Here is a 16,668-nt window from a genome sequence, read left to right as displayed (position 1 = left end):
AATAGTTGAGATTACTGTTTTATTTTTGTTCTGACCCTAAGAAGATTCCTTTCAGCTGTCTTACTCCAAGTTTATAGGAATAGCTGACAAGTAGCTAGCCTACAGTTTCATCTGTTTTGGATCTCCTCTTACGTTTATTTCACCACAACCTGCACTGTCCTTGAGAGTGACTTTAGGCTTGAAGTTCTTCACTCTCTGTTGCAAATGAAGAGATCAAGGTCTATCTGTTTTTTACTCATTTTCTCCTTCTAAAAACCTGGAACATTTCTGAGCCTGAGCTTTGGAGCTGAGGGTAAGGACAATGCCAAGCTTCTCTGTGAATGGCACCTCTGTGCTAGGAGCCGAGCACTTGTTGGGGTGGGCAGCAGCCTGGAGTCCTTTCGGCTTGCCTCTCCTGACATGAAGACTGTCTCAGAAGCTAGGGCAAGAGTGATCAGGGCACCAGTATTCTCAACATACCATACCCAAAGTATGCCTTCCATTTCAAAAGTGGGGATTAGAGATAAGAATGGATTCTCTACCTATTTACCACATTTTTTGAAGCTTTGCTTCAGCAACAGAGTGTGGGGACAAGATGAGAAATGCTGGCATCCTGTTCCTTCCAGAAAGAAAACCCTCCATCTGGGTTCTGAAGAAGAGATCTTAGTTTTCTTGAGTTTAGCAATCCAGAGTGAAGTCTCTGCCATGCTGATCTGGGAGAAGAAAGGGATGGAAAGTTCTTGGTTCAAATGCCACAGATTCTTACCTTTCTAACTGAATTTTTACATATTTATGGATTTTTCATTTGTTATTACCCCTTAGGACCATTTACAGAGGCTTTAAAATACCAGTATATACTTTTCATCAATTTTATGGGGAAGCAGTTCAGAAGACCTCCTCATACTCTCATGTTGGAAGTAAATCTGTTGAGTTGAGTTGTTTTAAGTGGAATCCTACTGTAAGTGGTAAATCTTGGCTTCTGAGGCCCCATCCAATGCAATTATTCTGTCTCTTTTTCTTTGTTTTGTAAATTATTTTATTTATAATATTTTTGATTTAAAGTCTAATGATAAGTTTATTTCCAAATTATTTATATAGTTTTTATTTATAAAGAAACCTAGTATATTGACTTGCTCTTAAATGATAAAATGATTTTAACTTCCTTCTTCAGTGTTGGAAAGAAACATGGAAATGTGTTCAGACTCAGAAAAATAACCAGAAAAAGGATAATTCTTTTTTCTCATAGCTATCATGTTGAAGTTTATATGCTATATTAGATATGCATGGACTATAAACATGAATAATATCAGTTGTCACACCACAAGACACTCAGTTTTTTTTTAGAAAAGTGAGATAGCTCCTTAGATAAACATTACGCAAGTGTCAGACACCAAACACAAAGACTATGGTAAACTTGCCTATTTGATTACTGTTGAATACATGGAAATTGACTTCAGTATTGCTTAACTATCACAAAACCTCAAACTTATGTCTATATATACTACCATTAATTCATTGGTAGATTTTAAGAATAACTCAGCCTTATTGCAAAAGAGAAAAATGAATAAAGTAAATTATAATAGCTTAAGAGTCAGTTTACATGCCACTTTAAAAACACACATTAGTTTTATTTTATACTCTTCCAGAAGACAGACTGTTATTAGCTAGCCTTAAAGTGCAACATACATACTAACCAAGTAACAAGCAAAATGTCCAAGACTACATTGGCATAATTTAACAACTGCAGCTATTGGGCAAGGCAGTCTGTGAAATTAATGATCTCTGCATGCAGAACTTCTTATATTATACTATATTGATTGGGAGAGGTATGTCCAGCTTAAATCCACAGTAGTATCTAATAGATTCTGACCCCAAGTTACTAACTAATCTCTGTTGTAAAATGAGGGTATTATCACTTCAAAAATTAAGAAAGTCACTAAGTATCTCATTTCCTACAAGTTCCTAGTAGACTTTTAATCAAAGGGAGAATTAAGCTTGTGAAATAATGGACATGCTAGTTTTCTGCTTCAAAATACAATAATCATAATTTAAACTGTTTAATTCTTAATTGTTGTTTGGCAATGTAACTGTGACACTGGTGTTGACTTCAGAAGATTTTTGATCAGAAACTAAAATTGAATGTATATTCACAAGTATTAGCTGTATAAATTATTTTTTGAAAGGTAACTTTTGTATACAAGCACTGTTCAGTTATAATTGCAAAATAACAAAATGTAATAATATGAAAATAATGGCTAGTTGGCATTTATAAAGTTATATCTTTCAATTGAGTTTGAAGTGCTTTACAAACACAATTTCTTTAATCCTTACATCATATTTCTCATGCAACCTGTTATAAAAACTGTTCAAGTTGGAATAGATAATATCTATATTTCAATTTTAGTAGATTACCTTAATATCGTGGAACTCAATATCCAAGTAAGAGACTGTTTGTCATACCTAATGGGTGCCCCCTGAAAACTGATGACAGAATATTACCATTATTCAAATTTATATGATCAGCCTATCCTATCCAGGCTCATTTGCAATGATAGATAGATTAATAAGATTTCCCTGTACTTGTGTTCTTCTTTATACTTTTTAAAGCAAAATAGCAATACCTTGATTCTTCTGAAGGTTTGAAAGAATGACCCTATAAATTCTTTTGGTTTATTCTGAAATGATAACCTCTTTTTTAGCTCCCACCAGAAACTGTCAGCATCTTCAGAGTGAAAAACAGAATATAAGTTTAAAATCAAATTAGACTCAGAGGAGGGAAAAAATAACTAGATATAAGACAAATATTTTAGAGAAGCAGAGGGGAAATAAGCTAAAAATAAAGTTTAAATGCATTAATTATAAATAATAAACTATTAAGCATAGTTTTAAAACAATAGTTATTAGTAAGTTATATAAGTACTATCAAATGATTATCATAGTTTATCTTATTATAAATATAATTATTATTGGATCAGGCAATAGCAGAGACCATGATGGAATTAGTTCCCTGCACTGATCCCAACGAATATTTCTGTGCCATGAAAAGTAAAATGTGTAAGTAGAAAGTTAAAGAACAGTATAATAATAAATCAAAAACAATTTATAGGGATAAAACAATCAAGCTGAATGATGCAGAGGGATCCTTGAATGATAAAGTTGAAATGGATTGATAGCTCAAAGGTTTTGTGCTTTGGAAAGCCAGGGAAATAGGAATCTTCTCAGAGAGTTGCATCACCTAAGACATTTGCAACACTGACATCATTGGCAGTAAATGGTGTTTCTTTCTGTGACTTCATGGGCTGCAGGCATCTATGAGCAGACTAGAGAAATACATTACTCATGAGCATAGATGGGATGCCCTTATATATTAGAGACAGTGATTTATGCTCATAATCTGATGAAGCATGAAGATACGAAGTTTCGATAGTATATAAGTTTAAAAATGTATATCCAAAGGCATAATCTATTTGGACAGGGCAAGATCATGGAAACCTAATTATAATTCAAGCCTGGGAGTTAACTTAAGCCAGTTCTGCCTTCATTTGGTTGGGTAGAGGTACATGACATGAACCCAGCTAACTGCAAAAGGGAAAAAGCAAATGGACATAGCTATACATCTCAAGCTACACATAGACAAAAAACTAAGGTGACAGCATTCAGCAGAAATATAGTTACTAAACATATGAAGATGTTCAATTTCACTAGTAATCTAATAAAACAAACAAAATATTTTGAAGAAGTTACTCTCATTCATTCTTAGTAAACTTTTGTGAAATTCACTTCAAGCAAACAATTTTGATGTTTTGATTCAAGTCTTAAAAATCTTTTAACATAGATATTTGATTTCAACCACTTTGTTTATAAAATAATAAGAAATGTAGACAAATATTTATGAATAAATATACTATTACAATATCATTTAAAGGACTGATTAGATTGAATTTTTAATAATATTATTTTTAGTTATATGAGTTGTAACTTTCTTTTGTATTTTTCTATACTTTGCAAATTCACTGATACTCGATTATGTATTTTGACATATTTTTAAAGAAGGGACAAAAAAAAACCCCACAATTGCATCAGTAAAGATTAGGTACTGCTTTGAGTAAAAGAAACTCAAAATAAAAATGACTTCACAACAGAAATTCTGTTCTCAGTTAAAAGTTAGGAGATAAGTAGCCAGGACTGATATAGTAGCTCAGTTTCATGAGAATTCCAGGAGCCCAGCGTCATTTATACCACTTCACCAAGCATCTAATATAAAGTTCATCTTAATGGTGTCATCATATCCATATTTGAGAGGAAGATGGTATTGGGTCATCATTCTCCCTGAGCTGACATTTATTTCTGTGCATGTTCTGAGGCTAGAAGACAATTTAAGAGTGGTTGTAAGAGCACACATCCCTGGAAAGATAAAATAGTCACTCCCTCCAGAGAGCTTTAAAGACATGTCTCCTGTATGAAGATATCACTCCTCCCCAGAGACATCTAAGGATAGAAAACTACACCTACTTGCGAAGGAGATTTGCTTACATTTGAAACAATTAGGTAGTGTCTTCCTCACGGATGAATGTTGGGCAAGTTTGTCAACAATTCCCTTATAAAGTTAGGAGTTTCCACAAGCTGAGTGCATTGCATTAACCTTGGTCTCCTCTGCATTGCCCTCGTGGACTTGGAGATAGGGCAAGGGAGACTGATGTGAGCATGACGCTTACATTGCCTGCTGTGACCTGAGTAGAGCCCAACTATCAAAGTCCATCTGGACTCATTGGACACTACAAATGAGCGTGGTAAGTTAGCATAGGAGCTATGCTGCTGCTTAGGAACTGCTTGACTGCTTCACTTAACAGAGGGGAAAAAAAGAAGGAAAACTACCTATTGTTGTCCTATTGCATTAATCATGCTAAAAAGGGAAATAGATGGTTAGCAAGAATGCAATGCAGAGTAAAATAAAACTCATTTATGAATGTATGACTATACACATACAAGCAAATATCAAGATATCTGAATAATTTAGACCACTCGATGAATGAAGAATATTACATTTAATGTTTTGAATAGTGTATTTTAAATCACAGCCAGATTTTAAGAGAATTTTTAGAAGACAAATGTTAAAAGACAGGTGTAAAATAAGAGATAAAAGAAGGTAAACTTCCAGCCAGTATGTCCTCAGGAAGATATCCAGTTGACAGTCAGGGTAGAAGCACTGTCAGAATATACATGGATGGGGTGTAAGAAAGAAAATGTGTTAAGAATCTGGAGGCATTAAGGTACTACCTCACAACTTCACCACTAGTTTAGTCGAATTGATTTGAATTGAGCAAAACTGAAGGTAGATTTCTAGACGGCAAGAAGTCAGGATCTATGAAATGACTTTTTCCCCTTTGAGGTTATTGTAATTGTAAAACTATAGTCCAGGAGAGGGGCTGTGAGAGGGCAAGCCAGAGTGAGAGCAAGTCATCTTGTCGCTCACTGAAAGATACATTTAAATACTCTAATTTCTCAGTCCATTTTGAGGAAGAAGTAAAATAAGTACTAAAACTGTCAAGTATCAGATTTAGAACTTTTGTGGTAGCGGTTTTGTTTTATTTTCTGTAATTAAACCTGTTTACTCATTTTCTGAGATTTTTTTCACCAGGTGTAAAGGTGGTTTAAGAAAGCCTAATTGTACTAAAGAATTTTAGAAGGATGTGATTTTGTTATTAATTGTCATTCATTTGCTTTATTTGCGTATTATGATGGCCTTATCTATTTTCCAATTAGTTTCCCCTGTTTTTAGATAGCAAGTGATTCTAACAGAAAAATCTCAATATATTTTATTATGGGTTTGGTAAAAATGCCCAATCTAGCAGATAATTACACATTCTAAGACACTTTTATAGGCCTTTATTTCATAGCCCATGAAGCTCAATATTTTGTGAATTTTATAGTCCATGAAATAAAGAGCTGGTGTAGCAATAAGTTAAACTATTTAGGTTTCAAAAATGAGTGTTAATTCTGAGATTCATTATGCTATAGCCCAATTGCCTAGTGAATTTGAGAGTATTTTATTTTTATCTATTTAGGGAAGATTCCTTATCACATAAACAAATTTTTACTGAAGAAAAAAGTCTGAGACCAAAGAAGTAAGGCAAAATAAGGAATAGATTTGCATATCCAATTTCCATCACAATGTAGATAGGCACATTTTTGTACCCTACAGAGTTCATTTGAGACTTATATAACCTGTGGTGAAGCTTGAAAAAAAACCTTGAAATACTGTCAAATGTAGAGAAATGCAGGACATATCAAAAGTAAAGATAATTAAAAAAGCATCAACTTGAGTCTGTGGAATCATGGAGTATTCATTCTTAGAGTGGCTCTTATTTTGAACCAAGCCTAAATAGCTCTTCTAACCATATGAAAAGAATGAGTATCTGTGGAAAATGCACATTTATTTTAACATGGACACAAGTATTATAATTCTGCCCATGGCTTAAAGGAGTACATCCCAATGTGTGCTCCATGGAACTACAGTTTTGTTACAAATTAAAAAGATCTGTGAAAGAGAACTCTGTGGTTTAAAAAAAAAAAAGTGGAACACTTCATTAAATCAGTTTAAAAATTTTTTGTTTCTTTTGGAGGCAGGATTTCTGAGAGATCTAAATGTGCAATGTTTAGAGCAAGGCTCCAAGAGGGTGACAGAAGTACTATTTCCCCAACTCATTTCATCATGGGACTCACTTTCCATAGAGCTTCACCTGAGAGTAGCTTTCCATAGAAAACATTAAACAAATGGTGACAGTGATTCTATGAATTCACTCACTTTCTGATTGTTCAGACAAGGTTACTTCACAGATAAAATTATTCTCTCTTAGCCTTATTTAATTTAGGTTTAAAGGAATAATTGGGGCATATGTTAAGAAAGGCTTTTTTCCTCTACTCTTTCTATTCCATGCTATCATTCACATTTGATCAGTCCATTATTAAAAGGTGTCTTATTGTGAGCATCCAGTATACATACAGCATACTGGCTGTGCAGAGAGAAATAAAATGAATTCATGTTCTGGTATCAGTTTTCCTGAGGCTTACTATATGACTACCACAGTGCTAGTACCTCCGACATCATCCATTTGAACCACTCCAAGGCCATCAGTTGAGCTAGGCTGGGCCTGATCATCCCTAAATAAATAACATTAAAATAGTTCGCTGCTTTAAAATCTTTATTCTTTTTTGTTTGTTTGTATAGTGACTCCATTTATGCAGAATTCTATAAAATTCCTTCTCCTATTTCTTAATATCTTTATTTTTGATAAGCCAGAACATACATGTCTTTTAGGAATACAATCTTTTTTTTTTTTAACTAATACGTTCTCCATTCAAATTTCATGTATTGTACAAATTCCAGTTAAATGGCTGGTTTCATTCCCAGTAGCAATCAGGAAATCTTTTTTCATAATACAGTTTTATTAATTAAGAAAATGGAGTTTAGGAAAAAAAAAGATTAGTTTCCCAAACACACCGAAATAAATAAAGAACTATGATTGAAATCCAAGTCTACATAGCTGCAAACTCTTGTTCTTAAGCAGTGCAGCATGGTATTGTCTTCAATACTAACTGTTTTGTTTTCTTATTTGTCAAGACAGGAAAAATTTATATGATTTTCTTACTTCAGTATTCTGATTTGATTTCTCCTAAGATTTATTAATACTTTTATTTTAAAAAGCTTAATTATGGTATAATTGAAATACATAAACTGAATGCATTTAAAGTATTAAATTTTAGATGTATTGACATAGTTATACACCTATAAAATCATTATACTCAAGATAATGAACATATCCATTACCCCAAAAGTTTTTTGTGCCTCTTTGTAATTCCTCCATCCATCCTTTCTTCAGTCTCCTTATCCTTCCACAGCAACCACTGATTTTCTTCCTGTCAATATCAATTTACATACTCTCAAATTTTACAAAGAATTATACAGAATGTGCTGGTTTTGGTCATGACTCTTCCACTCCACGTAGTTATTTTGGAAGTTGTATGTGTTAATAACATGTATCAATAGTATATGCTTTTTTATATTGCTAAGTAGTATTTCATTGCATGGATACGCCAGTTTATTTACTTACACATGTGTTGATGGACCTTCGGTTTATTTAGAGTTTTTGATTATTCCAAGTATAGCTGCCATAAACAACTGTGTTCTCACTTGGGGAAATACCTTGGAGTAGAAAGGCTGGATCATACGGTAGGTATATGTTTATCTTTGAGAAGCTGCCAAATTGTTTGACAAAGTGATTGTCTCACTGTATATTGACACAAGCAGTGTAGGAGAGTTGGGATAGATTCTCTTCAGTTTTCTGCAAGAAGTTGTATATAACTGATATATTTGTTTTTTAAATGTTTACTAGAATCCTCCAATGAAGCTATTTTGTCCTGGAGCTTTCTTTATATGACGTTTTCACCTACAAATTCAATGCTTTTTTTTTTTAACAGATATGGAATTATTCACATTATCTACTTCTTCCTGTGTGAGCTTTTTTTGTCTTCTTCAAAGAATTTGTCCATTTTGTATAATTCCTCACATTTATTGGTATAAGAGTGTTTATAATATTTTCCTAACATGTTTTTAAACTTTGTAGTAATTTGATGACTTGTGTCCTTTATTTTTTCTTGATATATTTAAATTATTTATCAAGTTGATAAGCTTTTTGTTTCATAGTTTAGTAGCCAGTGACCTGTCAGAAGGTTTTCTTAAATGTGTTGACAGAGTATGTATTCCACCTTTTGGTGTAGGATCTGTTTGTAAATAAATATATACCTTCAAATGTTAGGAAGTTTACAAATAAGTCTTAGCTGTCTCTTCCTGCTTTTGGAGGTCCTAATTGTCAGCCAAAAGTGAGTGTTTTGAGCCCTCTCTTTCCCAAGTCTTTTCTGGGCACACACACAACGCTGTGTATGCATGCATCTTCATATCTTCAAGAATATGTTGGAGCTTTTCGAAGTCTGCAATTTGTGATCTAGTTAACTAGGTGTTCCTTCCTTCTACTTTAGACTTTCTTGTTTGCTACTACTGAAATTGCAGCATTAGGCAGCTGTGATGTTATTGGTTGAAATAGATTGTTATTATTTTTGAAAGCACCCTGGGATTAGGATTCCAGAGGTACCCAGTTGACTGTGCTCTGGATATGGGATTAACAGAGCTTCAAAAGTGGTCAGCCCCCACCATTGGCTGTAAGTCTGTTGCCTTTTCTTTGCTACCACTTCATGGAGCTGAAGATAGAGAGGAGAGGGGTAATTTTAAGTTAAAATGTCATTGACTTGAAGTTCTCACAAGGTTTAAATGTTTCTTTATTTGAGCTTGTTCTATGCCTGTGATTCATTGACCTCAAGTTCTCACACAGCTTAAATGTTTCTTTCTTTGAGCTTGTTCTGTGCCAGTGATTAATTTCCAGTGTTCTGAAAAAAGCTAATTTTGATCATTTTGCCAGTATTTTTGTTGCTTCTATCAGGGAGCAAATTCACTAAGGTTCTGTGAGTCCCACCTCCACAATCCCATATTTATTGACCACTTTGATAATGTGTTTTTATTTCATTTTGTATTTAATCAAATAAGAAAATTTTTTTCTTTATTTGGGGCTTAAGACTGTGTTAAGTGTATTTGTTCATAATTTTCTTTTGATATTCTTGTTCACCACCTGATTCCTCAGAAGTTAATAATGTGATATAGTGGAAAAAACATTCTTAAGAGGTACACTGGCACAGGGCTGAACTGGAAAATTGACAAAATGAAGATGAATTTTATGTTCACTAGAGGCTCACAATCCCTCAGTTAAGAGCTAGTTCTAAAGAATCATATACATTAGTTTAATATTTTAAGGGAAATTTAGTATTACTGATAATTTTGTACAGTTTGATCCTGATTTATTTTAAGAAATTTACATTACTGATACTTGTTCCTATGAGGACATTCATTATTCAGAAGGCTTCTGCATAGTTTGTATGTATGTGTGTGTGTATGTGTGTCTCACAATTTATAAAGGTATCCAATGGGAAGATTATAGGATAACAATAAGTCATTGATCATTTCCAATGTTTAATGTGATGTGATGAGTACCTCAACCTTTTCAGTATTCCAAGTGTACCCACTTAACAGCTAAATAAATTCACCTCTAAGCAGGTTATACGACTTAAAGAGCTAGGAACACTTGAGTAAGAAATGGATCCCAGACAGTCTTATTGCAATAAATTTAAACTGAATTTAACAAAAAACAAAATTAAATAAAGTAAAGAGTGTGAAGGTAAGCAAACCAAAAGAATGAAATAAGAAAGCAATAAATAAGAGCAAATGACTGAATTGGCTAAGCCTATTAAGAGAAGACAGGTGTCAGGTAAATCACTAACGGTGTACATGTGATTAAAAGGTAGCAAAATAGGCAGCATTTGAAAAGAGAAGCAAGCATTCAGAATTAGCTTGTCCACATGAAGCTGGAAATTTAGAACTATAGACTGTGTTAGGAGTTTACCACTTAGAATGATTCTATATTCTAAATTCTAATTGCAACATTTGGATTAATTGTGATTTTCTTTTCAATTGTAATTAACTTCAGTTTGTCTTCAACTTTACCCACTTTGTTCTACATTATTAATTATAATATCAGTAAAACAAACAAGGCTAATCAGTGGCCTATAATTTCTAACACAACAAATTACTTACCACCACTGTTCCACCTAGTAGCTAGTGATCACTTCAAATTAAAACTGCATATCAGTTTAAAAATTATCCTCAAAACAAATGCCATGTACATGAGAAAATTAATAGTAAGTAATTTGACCACTTAATTATGGGACTGAAAATAAACTCAATGTTTACCTGAAGGTATTTGCTATTCATTTTACTTCAGACAAGTCTTACTTTTGTCAAGACACTCAATGAAGAACTTAATCAAAACTTGAATGACCATACTATTTTGCATATGTTATCCAAACATACATTTTGAAGAGTAATAGATAAATGATTTGTACATTTAAAAATAATTTCTAATTATGTGCATTCACTGGAGAAAATACTTGGTTATCAGATGCATTTATAGTAAATATTTGGGGCAATTATAACCAATTTTAACAAAATTAATTTTTAATTAAGAACTGTATTGTAAAGATACCACAAAATTGGTGTTTTACATATAAAAACATAAAAATCAACAAATTTCTAAACAAAACTATAAACATAAATTTGCTAACTAAAATTAAAAATTCTGTTACTTAACATCAAAATGGTGAAAGATTCCACCCCCCTTGGCCTTGAGATTCAAGATGGAGAGAGATTTGACTTCTAGTAGATTGTGAGCTTCATTATATGCCCATTGTAATATATTAACATGGTAAATAACATGCCCACAGGCACCATGACAGTCCCAAGGCTAGCCACAAAAGGTCAAAGAGTGGGAAATGGCCAACTTCCTGGGAATCCCAGCCCCTTCCCCAGGCTAGTTAGACTGGTCCTGCCACTTATTAGCATATGAAGCCACTGAGCCCGTAGAAACTGGCAACAGGGTGCCTTGTGGCCGCAGCCCCTCTCTCTCCCTCTTCAGAGATGGCCCACACTCTTGTCTATAGAGTGTGTACCTACTTTTACTCTAATCTGAGCACCCAACCCCTACACCTCATGGCCTTTCTCTTGCCTTATGATGTATCTCTAAATAAATCTTCCTTTACTCAAAAAAAAAAAAATTCTGTTACTTAAATGATGGAAAAGTAAGACACTATTTTCTCTTTAAATGTTTGAACAGATGGTCACCATAGTAACTAATAGGTGCATCGGGGAAAAAAATCATTCAAGTATATATTCTTGCAGGTGACTCCCACTCTCACATCTTTCTTTCAGCTGCCTTCGTATTTATTATTGGAACCAAAACAAATATTAGTGAAAAAAAGAACATTTCACTTGAAAAGCATTGCTTTCCAAGTAGCATTGACTTGTTAAATTGCATATAGTCAAAGTGGTAAATATACATTTAGCCTTTAGTCTGTAATATCAGCTCCTGCCTATTTAATTGTAATAGAACAATATTCCCTAGTTAGCGCATCTTGTCTTTTATGAAAAGCAGTTCTTTCTGGTGTTTCTTTCGAACACACCGTAGCTTATCTGGGGGGGTGTGTGTGTGTGTGTGTGTACGTTTTTAGGAGTAAATCCAAAAGACTGTTGATTGAGTCATCATCATAACTAGTGGACAAAGAATAAAATATTTCAATAAAGAACAATTTACAATTTCCCCTCTAATAATATTAATTGCTGTCATTTATTTTGACTTATACTTAAATCAACAAACCTCTAAGTTAGATATTTTACCCACATTTCCTGAATGAGAGGTTAGATGCTCAGAAGCATTAAGTAACTTGACAACTATTTACAGCTAGTAATCATTGGAACTGGAATGCCAAACAATGCCTGTCTATTTATAAAACTAAAGACCTTCCACTGCAATATTGTTGCTTTCTTATAACACATAGAAGCCAGATGGTAAATTGGAAATACATCAGGCAGAGAAGCTATGGGTAAGATGGTAATTTTACTCCAATATTCATTTGTTTCCTCCATATGGAAATATAAATGTCAATTTTAGGTAGGCAGTTGACTGATTCTTACCATTTATCAGCTTTGCATGTGGCTATGAGTTTTACCATGGTTAAATTCTGAGCAATGGGAAATAAGCAGAAATAATGTACATAATTTCTGAATCTTCTTAAAAATGATGATACTTTCCCAAGGCTTTCTATTTTTTCTTCTTTTTGTGAGTTCATATACAGATGTAGAGGGAAACCAATTTAAACCATGCAGGATAATAACCAAAAGAATGCTGGTTCCTCAAGATATCAGGACTCCAGACGCCTGACTAAACCTGTGGTGTGAAACAACCTTGGCAGTCTTGGATTATTCACGTTTGGACTCCCCAGAGAGACAGAGAAATAAACTCGTTTTTATTTACCATATTTTGGGCTCTCTTTGTTGAAAAAGATTGAATTTTACCCTAAATAATGTAGGCTCTCATTTAAAACCTATTTCAGTTTGGTCTTTCCTAGTTATCTGACACCTAGAACAATTTCATTCACATGAAAAAAAATTAAAGAACCTATTACTGCCTTTAAGTCATCTTATATCTTGGTTAATAATAAAAATAAAAATTAATAATAAAGGTGGGAGAGGCATTCTCATAGTTATCAAATATAAAGGATAAGGGAAGCAACTGCAGCTTAAAACAAATTCAGAGTTCAATAGCAACCAAAACTAAAAGTGAAACAATATGGATTCCTTACTTTTCCTTGCCCATAGAACAAAACATAGCAGTACATCAGCAGTAACAATTTTTTCTAAACTTAAAATTATGAGAAAATTTTATTGCACTACCTTTTAGGCCAGAAATAATTAACAGTATAATTTATGATTCCATGCATAACATTTTTACAAAATGCAGGAGTATTGGATGTATGACCATTTCTTATTTTGACTTTGGGGGTAAAAATGTTAGGATGCACTTGGGTAAATGTCCAATTTTACAGTGTCCTCTCAATACATACATCCTGTCGAGGATGGACTTTTTCATATATATGTAGTCTTATTAAAACCAAGTTAATTGATTACTTTTGTGTAATTAATATATTGCTTTTCTGCATGTGGAAATTGTTTAATATTTATATTTTCTCTTCTGTGTTTGAAAAATCAATATTTTCTTTAGATTCAAATAATATTGAAAAGCAAGTAATATTATTTTTGAGTTTAAATATAGCATATGCTTTGAAGAACTCAAGAGGTAAACAGAAAAGCCCCTTCTGTGTAGATTATTTGATGTTAAAATGTACACTTTAACAAATTTGTACATCATGAGGACTTCATGTAGGCAGTAAGTGAAAACTTGTGGTAATGAGAATTAAGTATAAAATTTGTTAACTTCACTAAGGAAAAATTCGCTTGACTTGGGTAATTCAGGCAGATGCTTGTTATTAATTTTAGTCCCTCTGTTTCTTCTAGAATAATTTTGTTTCACTTTAAATTTTGACAATAATGATGGAATAATGGTGATTTAGAACAATAATGACCAGCCATCTTTGAAATACTTATATTTATAATGTTCACAAATTAGTATCTGTAGTCAAATTCTCAAGATTATTGATGTTTAGATAACTTTTGTATAAGTATATATGAATTACTAAATTTAGTAAGGCCCATTGTCCATGCAGTGTATCTTCACTTCTGTTACCATGCCGAATGACCTGTTAGACTTACAAGCATCTGTTTTCTTCTGAAGATATTATCCAAATAAGCTAAGAAAGTAGCTTTTGGATTTATATTCTTACATATATCTTCACCCCTAATAAGTATTTTATGTACATTAAAATTGTCCTTGTTTTTGTTTGTCCATAATTTTTTAAGCTTCAGTAAGATATTTTTCTGTCATTCCAGGGACCCCTGAATTCTACCCTAGGCCTTCATAATTTTACAGATTATAAGCATACTTGTTCTTATTCTAGGTTCTCCCAGGTTAAAAATTTAAATGTATTCTACTATTTTTCCTTCATTTGACCTTTTATTTTTTTTTTGGTTTTGATCTCTGTCAATTTCTCCTCTTAAAATTTTTCCCTTTATTCATATATTTAACTATATATTTTCTTTGGAGAATATGAAATATATCTTGGCTTCTTCCCAAAAGTAAGTTAATGTTTTGTTTGGGACCTTGAACTTTTCCATGGACCTTTTAATTGTAGCAGCATAATGTCCACTGAAGATGACTACCATGACTTCAAATCTCTTTTATGGGTTATAACAGATACTATGAAATTAATCATCCAATTTATCAAGTTTGGATTAATTTTTATCTAAATACATACTTTGCTTTCCCCTAAATAGAAGCTCATTTGTCAATACATATCTATTTCTATTCTTTCATTCCTTCTGGGCAACCTACCCCTTACCAAATTTGAGGAATAAGTAGATGATTTTCTGTTCTCTCCTCCATAATTTACTCACTGGAGAACTATTGTCATTGTCACAGCAATCATCAGTTTTCAGTCTATTTAAAGGTTTCATAAGTACAGCTGAAGAACTGGCCTGTTTTCTCTATTTTTATGAATGAAAATGCATTGAAAGACTGGCTAGAACATCTAGCAGAAATATACTTACTTTTTAATTTTTTAAATTCTGTCTCCATTTTCAGATGGTCACTATATGTATATTAAAGTTTAAATAATTGCCACAAGTATGGAGATGGTACAGAGGTTCACACTATAGACGTGCTCAAATCAGTCACTTTTGTTAAATTGCTATACATCGATATAATTTGGAGTTTCTTATGAATTCCATGCAGCTCTCAGCCCATGTTACTCTGTGTACATATTTTCATGGTGTACATTCCACCTTTCAGTATGCAAAGCACATAAGTGTACAGTCTGCAGTTATGGGGAGTCAGCAGGGTATGGTGGAAAGTACAGAGAATTTGAGTTTGTTTTGCCGAATTCAATCTCTGCTGCTAAAACTTATAAGTTCTTGTTAATTTTAGCAAATTACTTACAACCTTGGAGCCTCAATTTCTTCAAGTAGAAGTTATACCATTGTATTTCTACCGGGTTGCTTTGAAGATTACAGATTAGGTAAGCATCCACTCATCAATTACAGTTAATAAATTCTAGCCACTATCATTATTATAATTGCCCACTGCAAGTACTGAAACAGGTAGTAATCCATGTCATAGTCTCCAGAGAATATCGACTAGGATTTGGCTTTTATTCATTTTAAAATAGATGGCAGTGATCAGTTTATTGAGTGGCTATGCATGGTGACATAGGTGTTTTCCAGAATTTAAAAAATTAAGGAATGCAAAGTGTTGTTATTGTCTTAAATATCCAGATGAATGGTGAAAAATAAAACCAGGTAAGTATTTTAGTCCATATTAGTGGAAATGTGCTCCATGAAACACTAGCAATTAAGCTGTTACTAGTTTTTATCTTAAAAATATTAATCAAAAAGTTCTTATTCAGATAATTTGAAAAATATTTTATATTCTTTCTTGGAGATTAAGATATTTATTAACATTGGGAGAGTCTCTTCAGTCTGAAATCATTTCTCAAAAAATTAATTAGACTTAAAAATATTATTAAAACCTGTTTTCCACAGAATACCTAATTACTCATGTATCACAGTCTTGAAAGATGGCCTGGGAAGTGTCACAATTCATAATGCATTAAAAAATATTATTGTACCTTTAAGTCCAGTACCTTTCATGATACTCACAGGTATATGACAGTGATTAAGAAATACTTTTGAGTGACTAAATAAGTGCTTGACATTTTACATATGTACATGATATATATATATCTATATATATAACTATTTAATCTCTATATTTTATTATTTTAGAATTTACTAAGCACACCAAACCACAGATCACACACACAGAATGAAACACTGAAGTAACTATTTTCATAATTCAAGAATCTCGTGAAATATCCATGAATAACAATTTTAGCATACACTTTCTCTTAGTTTGCATTATTTTGAAATTTTTCCTAGTTCACTTTGAATATATGGAGTCTGTTTAGGCATATATTTTGCTGTTGTATTTATTGTACTTTTAATTTGTTATTAAAAATACTGTTTGAGTGCTAGCTTTCATAAATATTGTAATTGGCACTACACAGACTGATTGCAGTATC

This window comes from Vicugna pacos, chromosome 5, assembly GCF_048564905.1.
Source record: "Vicugna pacos chromosome 5, VicPac4, whole genome shotgun sequence".
Classification (NCBI taxonomy): Eukaryota; Metazoa; Chordata; class Mammalia; order Artiodactyla; family Camelidae; genus Vicugna; species Vicugna pacos.
The sequence above is the reverse complement of the archived record's forward strand: the minus strand, read 5'-3'. Positions refer to the sequence as shown.